This window comes from Zingiber officinale, chromosome 6A, assembly GCF_018446385.1.
Source record: "Zingiber officinale cultivar Zhangliang chromosome 6A, Zo_v1.1, whole genome shotgun sequence".
NCBI classification, from domain to species: domain Eukaryota; kingdom Viridiplantae; phylum Streptophyta; class Magnoliopsida; order Zingiberales; family Zingiberaceae; genus Zingiber; species Zingiber officinale.
In genome coordinates this window covers 35,190,412-35,201,908 of record NC_055997.1, presented here as the reverse complement: position 1 = coordinate 35,201,908, position 11,497 = coordinate 35,190,412, and the positions used below count along the sequence as shown (strand labels likewise).

At 35.1% G+C, this 11,497-nt stretch overlaps 1 long non-coding RNA gene across 1 annotated transcript; it reads left to right on the top strand.

Moving 5' to 3' along the window:
- Positions 1-2,743: 2,743 nt before the first annotated feature.
- Positions 2,744-5,141, top strand: LOC121993871. The gene is made up of 3 exons (XR_006115454.1): positions 2,744-2,808; positions 2,906-2,992; positions 5,084-5,141. It is a non-coding gene; the product is annotated as an uncharacterized LOC121993871 (long non-coding RNA).
- Positions 5,142-11,497: the final 6,356 nt, after the last annotated feature.

Sequence of the window (11,497 nt, the reverse complement as noted above, 5' to 3'; positions counted from 1 at the left end):
CTTCATGGTAAGATTTGTAATTTAATCTTTTAAAACTAGTTTATTTATATTCAAGTTTAACAACACATGTATCCTCATGTATCCTCACTAACTAGAAACTAAGTGATCAACAAAAAAAAAGAAGAAAACAACACATGTATCCTCATCGACTTTCACGTAAAGGATATGCACGATTTGCGGAAGAAATAATAAGTATTTTTTTATCATATTTTCTTATGAACCCTCCAATTTATTCACATAAAATTATTTGAATTTTCATTGTGCCAGTGGGATCACTGATTGTGTCTTGCTGTTTTCCCATATTCCCTACTATTTGATGGCATTTCACTGTCAATGTGGTTGCTGAGACGCAAGTTCTATGCAGTAGACGCAAGTTCTATGCAGGAGCAAACAACCTTTGGTACCGCATACTCAACACCTGAGTCTGAAACTGAGTATACGAGGGGCTGGCTTGTTGCTGCAAGTTGTTGGCAGTTAGTGATACATTTGGTACCCCATGCCTTAAAGCTTTTCCCTGATTTCCCATTTCATTTAATGATTGTGCCTCTGCGAGATGTGCTGCTTCAGTTGGCTCTAATCCTGATCACAATCCTGATTGTTCTAGTGCTGCAATTTGATGACCAATTCCTGCGAGTTTGTTTCATTTAATGACTAATTTTATTCATTTAACTGTTATTGGAATTTTCTTGTTGTAGGCGACTGAATTATGTGATGATGACGACATTAATAGAGCTATTATGTGGAAGAAAGGACGAGTCACCAAAGAAGGTGGCTTTGAAGGAGAGGATTTGATAAAAAAAATCCAACAGATTGTAAGCAAAATAACAATAAGTAAAAGTACCATTTTTATTGAACTGATAACTCTTTTAGTAATAATGCTTTTTTAATGTGCCTGACAGGATGGTTACATTCAACAAAAGAGGGAGGGTAAGCTGATAATTGAAGAACCCAAAGAGGATATACTTACCAAAGCACTTGACACTGAAGAATATAATGGCCGTGTGAGGGGTATTGGAGGTCATATCACTCCAACAATATATTTCAATTATGGTAGAAGATGGAAGCATGCTGATGTAATCACTGAGCATTAAAGGGAGCTGATGGAGGCGAGGAAGAAAAGTTTAGTACAAGATGAACGTATACAAAACCTTGAAGTAATGGTGTATAAAAAGGGTACCATGTGCGATAATTCGATTGATGACAAAGGTAGTTGCTCAGTAAAGTTGCAACCCATGATTGAAGATGACATGAAGAACGATGATGATGACCTACAAATTTTGTGTCAAGCTGATGTTTTGCAGGTATAACACTAGTTGCATTAATTGTGACCTGCTGCTATTTGTGACATGCAACTTTTACATTTTAGGGAAAACCAGTTGCATTGACATTGGAATCTAGCACAAATATTGTTTCAGATGGTACAATTGTTTGTGGCATTGAATCTGATAAAATGCTTCATGGTGTTCCATTTCCCAATAATTGCATGCGAGTCTCCATTGATGAAGCAGTAGAAAAATCAGCACCTTTTCCATATCCAATTCCAAATGAATTTGAAGTAATTGCTGATGCTGTAGGAACCCATGTGGCTTGGCCAAAACACTTGATAGTGAACCAAGATGAGGTATTTGTTAGATTTTATTTCAAATTAAATTGTCACTTTTTTTATTAATCATCCTATCTAACTGTCATGATTTGAAATTATTAGAAGCCTCGAAGGAAGAAGTTTGAACAACCAAAAAAGAAACATACTTTGTCAACAAGTACCCCAAGAGCATTACATATGTTATATTGTTATAGTAAGCGTGCTTTAGATGATGGCAGATATATATTAGTGAGTTTTGATTATGACATGCTTGATGATGATTATGAACTTGTTCTACACCTTGAGGACATCATTCCTTTGTATCATTTGGAGCCCCTTTCAGGCAATTGTGTAGTTGGCTACATATGGTAAGTGTTTAGATTTAGCAATTTAAATATAATTTGAACAGGTTTACTGTAATATATGATAATCATCCATTTTGTGAATAACTTTCATTTTTCAATCTACCTCTTCGTTTTATTATGTTTGCAATGGCAGGCATCTTTATAAAAAACTGCTGAAAGATAATAAGAAAGAGAAATTCAGATTTGTGAATCCACATAAAATCCCATATATGGCAACCAGTGCACATGACAAAAAAAGGTAAGCTTGAAAGGCTAAACCAAAGGGCAAGTCATTTGGCAGGCAGGCTAAGTGGTGCATCTGTAGATCAACTTGTATTGGTGCCATGTAATATCGGGTAAGTAAGAATTAAAACATCACTTTCAATTGTTGCCTTTTGATAATTTATTGAATTATATGCACTAATTATGTGTTTGTTGCATATTTTTCATTGGATTCTCACTGTTATTGACCCTTACAATGAAGTTATTTATTTGTTGGATTCTCTAAGGCACCGCATTCATGATGAGGATTGAAAATATATAGTGGAAATGTGAGTTCATATTTCTTTTTTATTGAGCATTTATGTTAATACAAAACTCATATATAAAAAAAATCATTAACGTATGAAGGGCCTTAAGAATGTTTAATTCAAACAAGGGAAGGAAAGGTAGAAAAAAGGCTATGTGGGTAATAGTAAATGAATGTGTAATTACATATAACATATATTTTAATGTGTATGTTTATCATTAATAATATGTCTCTAATTTCCATAGGCTCCTCGACAAGAAGATGGCAAACAATGTGGTTACTATGTGATGCGATTTATGAGACAAATTGTTGAAAAAGTTGAAATTATCGAAAGAGATTCACTATGATCTATAGTAATGTTTACTTGCTTATGTCTCAAATTATTTGAAATAAACTATTTAAAATATGCAAAGTCAATGTTGATATTTTTTTCCTCATTAATGTTCACAGTTCACACAAGCAGAGTATTCTCGAGAAGAAATTGATGAGGTGCGATCGGAGTTGGCAGAATGTATACAAGATCATATTTATGAGTAGGTGCATTCAAGTTTATGTAAGTTCATTACCTTGTTTTAGCTAAGGTTTATGTAATTAAGTTCATTATCTTTAGCAAGAAGCAACTTTTTGCTTCTTTAGAATCCATTTTCAGCTATGAGATGCAATCTACCCTTGTTTGTTATTCTCAGTTTAATCTTTGATAAAGAGTCTTCTTGGTCATTAATTGAATTATATAAACTGAATGCATTTTAGAATGGAGAAATACTGAGATGTGCTCCCTGAGCTTCTAATTTTGACAATTGTTTGCTAAATTTTTTATATCAGTTGTAGCCATATGATAGTCCACTTGCTCAATTCTTCTGTTATTTCAATAACCTGGAGAGTTTAGATGAATCATATTGTCACGTCAACAATAATAATATGGTATACATGAAGGGATATAATGCATATGTTCTTAGCTACAATATATATGTCTATTCTCTATCGTGGCAGTATTAAAAATGTAAACACTTCATTCTATTAAATTATGGAGAATCTAGTAAGTGGACTAATTGATGGTTTGATTGTTACAAATGAAATCATTTGTGCACACAATTTGGGAAATAAAAAGTCTGCTCTATATATGTTTGTTTGCATAAGTACCAGAAATATGAATTTCGGGCTATATTGAGTTTCTACCCTTCATTTTGGCTCCATACAAATAAATTAGAAAGGAATGTAAACAGCACAAACCTCAACTGATGTCTCATAAGAAGTTCTTATAGAACTTCATTGGTTGTAGGCGTAGAAGCTTACTATAGATCTGTATTATTGAACTTCAGGATATTTGCTTGTATTACAAGATATATACTTCATGTAAATATGAAATAAAAAACACAGATGCAACATAAGACAAAAACTGAGAAATGGATGTTATACTGAGTACTACAAACCACAGTTTATCATATTATAGTTGATTCTCTAGCAAAGTTTCACATTTTGAACTCATTTATTTTGATTTGAAATGTCTACAACTTTTACTAATGTTTGATGGTAAAATTTGGTGTTTGGTTCTTTATGCAACTTTTTATTGTTTGCTATGAAGTCGCCATAGCAATGTTGTAACCTTCACAACTCTAATGTTGATCAATACCAGTGGGTATTCTCTGAGTACCTCCATTTATGTTCGGAAGTTTCTTATATGGGTTGTTCACCTTTTTGGTACCTCCATTTAGCCTTGTGTAGCGAAACCACTCGTTTCCCTTTGAACATAATTGAAGAAAATTTCATGAACGAAGGTTGCTAATCTTTTTTAATCCTCTCTTGGTTTTCTCAAAAAAATAGCAAGGCAAGTCAAGTCAGTTGATGGTTGTTGATTATGAAAACTCAAGGCAGCTTCAGTTATTAGATATTGTAGAGTATCAGATGTAGAAATCAGAATTAAAAAAAAGGGGGTTCTTTCATACTCCTTGGAATGGTGTTTGAGAATTTGTATGTACCATTGAAGGTCTTCCCTCCAATTTGCTGCTATAAATGGTCTCATCAGTCCCTATTTCACTGGTTGTTGAAAACATCTATTGCTTCAGAATTTGCCAGGACAGTAATCTGATTTCTGAAACTGCACATCTGAACTGCAGTGCAAAAATTGAGAAACCTACTATTCTCCATACTAATTTGTAATGACTCAGCCATTATCCCTGTTTTCTCAGCCTTATTAAACATGTATGCATTAGATAGTCACTCTCCTTCATGTTGCCCAACCATTAATGGCTTGATACTCTGCTACTGCAAATGAGAGCTTATAGGCTTCCATTTTCCAACACTTGTTGCATTTGTGTTATGGCTTGTAGGTACTGATTTGTTGAACCACTCGAGATACACATCAAGTTTAGAAGATCTTAAAAGTGCAGATGTCATAATTGAAGCCATTGTGGAATCTGAAGTAAAAAAAAAAGTAGTTATTTTCATAACTTGATAGGATTTCAAAAGTTTATGCAATTTTAGCATCTAATACTTGTTCTCCAATGATTGTTCATCTAATATTGGTTGTGAGTATTCATTCATTCGTCTCCAATGATTGTTTTGTTTCTTTTGAGAGCCATCAGTAATGCTCATGTATGGACTTGAAACATATTATTGCTACTTTTGTAGGTGGATACAGGACAGTCGAGATCAGTACACTAAGGAGCGTCTGGATTCAGTAATTGATTAGTACACTAAGCGTCTGATTCAATAACTACTGTACTGTTTTGAGTAAACAGCTTGTTGGCTACTTCTTCAGTATTCAGTATTCAGTAGCTACTTCTTAGAAGTAAACAGATTGTTGGCTAAACAGATTGTAGCTGTTCAAAATAGATTTTTTGTGCTCTTTTATTTTATATGTGAATATCACTGTCTACTTTGAAACAGAATTAGTGTTACTTTTGATATTTACTAGCTTCTCATGTAATTAAATACTAATATTACTTCAACGTCAGATTTCTATTATTTTGGTATGAGTTTGAAATCATTAGCTGAGTTGATTATATGTAAAATTCGAATCTAAATATGGTAAAAGAAAAATAATAGTTCCGTAAATATAAAAATAATGATTTTTAAATAATTTTTTTCTTTAAAACGACAACGCCTTTAAAGCGTTGCAAAAATTGTTGTCTTTGTAAAAAAAACAACAATGCTTTTAAAGCGTTGTAATAGTGTTGTCTTTGCAAAATATGACTACGCTTTTAAAGCGTTGCAAAAATGTTATCTTTTCTACCAAAAACAACGCTTTAAAAGAGTTGCCTTTGCATAAACCGACAACGCTTTTAAAGCGTTGCAAAAGCGTTGCCTTTGCTACAAACGGCAATGCTTTAAAAGCGTTGTCGTTGAGCAGACTTTTAACAACAGTGCCTTTAACAACGCTTTTTCAGGCACAAAGACAACGCTTTAAAAGTATTGTCTATTAGCTTTTTTCTTGTAGTGGTAGGAGTAAAGGTGTTCAATTTATAAAGCTTATCAACCAAGGAATCATTGCCAACCAACACTGAATTAAAGAAAATACTGAAAAATTCATTTCTAAATGAACAAGAATAACCTGATTTATCTAAATAAGGAATTGAAATTAAATTCCGTCGAAAAGACGGTACAATAAATGTATTTTCTAAATCCAGAAAGACATTGGTTCCTAAACAAAGCCTAAAAATATCAATCGACTCGACTTTAGCCTTCTTTCCATTTCCTATATAGATCTATCTTTCACCATCAAGCGGAAGTCGGCTCTTGAGACAACCCTGCGTACTTGAGGCAGTCTTTCTTCATATGACCTTTTTTAAACATCCACATTAGGAAATTAAAAAGAGAGCTTGTAAAATTTTATAAGAACTTTCCTTCTTTGCTTATAAATTTTTTACCAAATATTTTTTCCTCTTTATAGGGGCCGGCCACCCTTGCTTGGTGTCCAAGCAAGGGGCCGGCCATTAAGAGTATAAAAGAGGAGAAAAGGAAAAATAAAAGAGGAAAATGAAATCAAGAGGAAGATTTTAATTTTTTGTAAAAATCTTTCCTTATTTGCCTTGGGCAAGTAATATAAAAGAAGGGGAGGAGAGGCCTCATGGAGCAATCTATTCTTTTTTCTCTTCTCTCTAGTCTTCTCCTAAGGGCCGGCCCTTGCTTCTCTTCATGCTAGGGTCGGCCACCTCTTGTGGTTACTTTGTGTGGCCGGATACAAAGAGAAGGAGAAGAAGAGGAGAAGTAGGGATTGAATCAATTCTTATTCTCTTGCTTATGCTCTCTCTTGTTGCCGGTCCTCTCCCCTTTCCTTTCCCCTTGCTCTCTTTTGTTCCTTGGTGGTGGTGGTGGCCGAAACTTAGAGAAGGAGGAGGAGCTTTTGCGTGGTGTTCATCTTGGAGGATCGTCGCCCACACGACGTCCAAGTGGAGGTGAAGAATACGGCAGAAGATCTCGAGGTTATTAGCATACAAAAAAAAGGTATAATTAGTAATTATTTTTCGCATCATGCTAGTTTTTCTTTGTATGAATTCCAAACACAAGAGGCATATGATTCTAGAGTTTCGGTTTTGTTTCAAAGTTGTGTTTCTTTTGTTTTGTTTTTTGAATTTGTGATTCGATTGTTCTTTTTGGTTAAACCTAATGTTATTTTAGGAAATTAAATATTGAATTTCTATTAAAGGCTTTGTCGAGGTAGTGGTGGATGATCCCATACCCAAGAAGGTCAAATGCCTCACCATTTTTGACCTGGGAGCCGATTTTAGAAATAAATATTTAATCAACATTGTAACATAGGTTGGACTTGGATCAATAGTGTTAAGTTCTGCTTGCGATCTAAGTCTAAACCATTAAGAACAGATAAGTTAAATTTGGAATCAATAATGTTAAGTTCCGTTTGCGATTTCGAATTTAATTTCTAAAGAACACAATAGGTTGTTTAGGAAAAGGTTCGACACTCGTACAAAATTTTTGTACAGTGGAACCAGTACGATCTTCCTAGGACCAACTGATAAGATGATTCTAAATCTATATTAAATGTCACAAATAGGCTTATCAAATTAACAATGTATTATATTCACTGAACCCCTTAACTAAATGATAATGTTGTAGTAACGAGCCCAGGATCGATTCGAGGAACCAACGGTAGAATGTAATTTAGGATTGTCTTTTTATTCCTATTTTTGGGATTTTCGATATAAAAATGGAGTTGGGGGGATTTAAGCTTGAATCTAAATCTAACAAAAGTGAAACACAGCAATAAAGAAATTAATCTAAAACAAGAGTGAAACCTAAACAAATGAAATCTACTTGTGTGCCAGCAATCAAACCATAATGCATTGTCACCCTACATTATAATTAAATCATTAACACACATCAAACTAAGATTGAAACAACAAGACTCAAGTAAATCTGATCTAAAGCAAGATGTAAACCCTAACTTAGAATTTAAACACTAAACAAGTAACCAAGCATCAACTAAAACTTAAACTAAGCTTCAACAAGGTAATGAAATACTAAATTACTTGCATAAAAACATAACAACATAAAAGGAATCTGTTCTAAGCTGTAAAAAAACTATAACAAACTGAAATAAATCCTAACCAATCCAACTCACAACCAATCTCACCAACTTCACACTCAAGCCGTCACACAAGAGTGCCAAAGTCGAAACCACCCAACTTTGGACCTCAATGGATCGTCTTAGCTGCGTATCAGCTCAAGGAAGGTTCAACAACACCGACGGACCACCCCCGACGAGCTGAAACAACCCTAAACCCAAGAAAATGCCGAAAATCTGGAAATCTGCCTCTGAATCTGATGGAAAGCTGTGGAACGCAGATGAACGTCGAGTGAAGCTCAGGAACACCGGAAGACCACCTCCGAATGTTGCTGATGGGAATCAGAGCTCAGATTTGGAAGAACACCTCCAAATCTGAGGTGAACAGAGGCATCGAAGAAATGGAGATTGCTCCGGAGGGAACACCCAAATCGGTTCCAGAGAATCGGGATGAAGCTGCTGGGACGTCCTTCACCGAGGTTGAAGCTCGGAAGAATGATCGGAGAAGAGAAAGGGGCCGGAATCCGGAGAAATGCCGCGGGGACGAAGCTGCTGTGCGTGGAGGATTCGACGAAGAAGCTGGGCACTGTAGCTTCTCATGTAAATCAGATCTGGATCTGGAATGGATGGTTGAGATGATTCCGGGCTAAATCAACGGTGAAAAGTCATCCAAAATCTGATCCGAAGGTACTGATGTTGATCTAGAGTCTGGATCTACCCTCCCGTTGGTCAGATCGATCAGATCATCACTGCATGGCCCAGATCGGCCCAGTCTTCATTGAACGGCCCAGATTAATTCGGCTTGATCAATGGCTAGATGAACTCAGATCTGGATCAAAACTTCTGGATCTTCATCAATGGCTCAGATCTGCTCTCCATTAAGTTGAATCGGCCAGATCTTCAACGGATGATCCAGATCTGTCCTATTCTTGATAAACGGTCCATAATGCTTCAAAGCTTGATCTTCTTGTTTGAATTCCGATTTGAGCCCAATTTCGGTCCAAATAGATCGAAATTCAAGATCCTTTGATGCCTACAAAATAAGAATCAAATATTAGCATCAAATAACACAAAAATACAATAATTTGTAATTAGGTCCAAAATAGATACAATGCACAAAATATGATGTAACCATGATTTAAATCTATAAAATCAACATCAAACCATGCATATATGAATCAAAATAATGCAATGAAATCATGGTTATCACCAACCAACACTCCCATGTCTTTCATGGAGAACGTATTGGACAACCAAACTTTAATTGACTGTAAAACTAGCACATCATTTCCTATGAGCAATATGTCATCAATATATAATATTAGGAATATGACCACACTCCTACTAACCTTTTGATACATACAAGGATTGTCTGAATTTTGTAATAAATTAAATTCTTTAATTTCCTCATCAAAATGAATATTCCAATTCTTGGATACTTTCTTTAGTCCATAAATGGACCGTTGAAGCTTGCATACTTTATTTTTGTCAACAGATATGAAACCTTCAGGTTGTGTCATATACACGTCCTTGAGCAGATTTTCGTTAAGGAAAGCTATTTTCATATCCATTTGCCATATCTCATAATCATGATGAGCTAATATGGTCAGGAGTATCTGAATAAATTTAAGCATGACTATATGTGAGAAACTTTTGTCACAGTCAATGTCTTGCCGTTGATGATAGTCTTTCGCTACCAACCTTACATTGTAGGTAATTACATTACCATCCATGTAGGTTTTCTTCTAGAAAATATACTTGCACCCTATAGGTGTTATGCCCTCAGGTGGGTCCACCAAATTCTAAACTTGGTTTTCATACATGGAATCCATTTCCAACTTCATGGCTATAAGCTACTTATCCTTTTCTGAACTATTTAAAGCCTCTTTGTAATCAGCAGGTTTCTCATCCTCAATGAGTAACACGCCATTCGATTCTCTTACAAGAGATCCATATCTCTTATGAATATTGTGTGTCCTACCTAATCTAAGAGTAGATTGTGTTATAATTGGTTGTGGTTCTTGATTAGCCATCTCGTTAGTGTTTATTGGAGTCTCTTGAACTTCATCAAGTTCAACCATACTCCCACTTGCTTCCTATAAGAGAAATTCTTTCTTTAGGAAATTAGCATGCCTTGAAATAAACATCTTTTGTTCCAAGGGGTGATAGAATTGGTAACCCTTAGTTTTCTTAGGGTGTCCAATAAATAAACACTTATTAGACTTAGCATCCAAATTGTCTGATATAATCCTCTTCACATAAGCAGGACATCCCCATATCTTCAAATAAGACATGAGGGGTTTCTTACCAGTCCATACCTCATATGGAGTAGTTGAGATTACCTTCATCGGGACTCTATTTAGTAAGTAAACAACTGTCATGAGTGCATGATGCCAAAATATTTTGGAAAGATTTGTACAATCCATCATAGACCTAACCATGTCCAACAAGGTTAGGTTACGCCTTTCCGATACACCATTATGTTGTGGCATATATGGTGGAGTCCATTGAGACAATATACCATTGTCTCTTAGATAATATTAACATTTTAAGCTTAAATACTCACCACCTCGATCGGATCAAAGTATCTTGATATTTTTACCAAGTTGTTTCTCAACTTCACTTCTGAATTCTCTAAACTTTTTAAAGGCTTTAGACTTGTGTTTATTAAATACTGTATACATAACGAGAGTGATCAATTATAAAAGTAATGAAGTAGCTATAACCTCCTAGTGTATGAGTTGACATTGGTCCACATACATCGATATATACGAGCCCAAGTAACTCATTAACTCGTTCACCCTTTTCAGAAAAAGGTAACTTTGTCATCTTGCCTTTTAAATATGAATCACATGTATCAAATATATCTAATTCAAATGATTCAAGAACTTCAATCTTTTGTAATTCAGACATGTGCTTCTTGCTTATATGGCCAAGGTAACATTGCCATGAGTAAGGCGTTAATTGATTATCTAATCGGACACATTTATTGCCCGTATCGATATTGAATACATCACTAGATGTATCTAATGCATAGATGTCATTGGATAAAGTTCCAGTTCCATAAAGAACATTATTCAACGTTATATAACAATAATTGTTACTAAAAGTTAAATGGAAACCTTTTCTATTTAAACATGAAATAGAAACAATGTTCTTTATTATTGCGGCAACAAAATAACAACTATCTAATTCTAAAACAAGTTCACTAGGAAACTATAACAAGTATGTTCTGATGGCGACTGTAGCAACCTTTGCTCAATTCCCAACTCGCAGACTTGTTTCTCCCTTGACGAGTCTTCTGCTATTCCTTAGCCCCTATATTGTAAGGTAATAGGTTGCTAAACATGCAAACGCGCAGCGGAAAAACCTATTACTCCAGAAGATCCATGCGAAGGGAAACAAAACTTTATACTAAGTTAGATCTAAAACATGATGAAGTATACCTTTGGTGGGTGCTCACGGACTCCCGTTAGCTTGGATCACAGCACGATCTTGCGTTCGCGCCTCTACGGTATCCA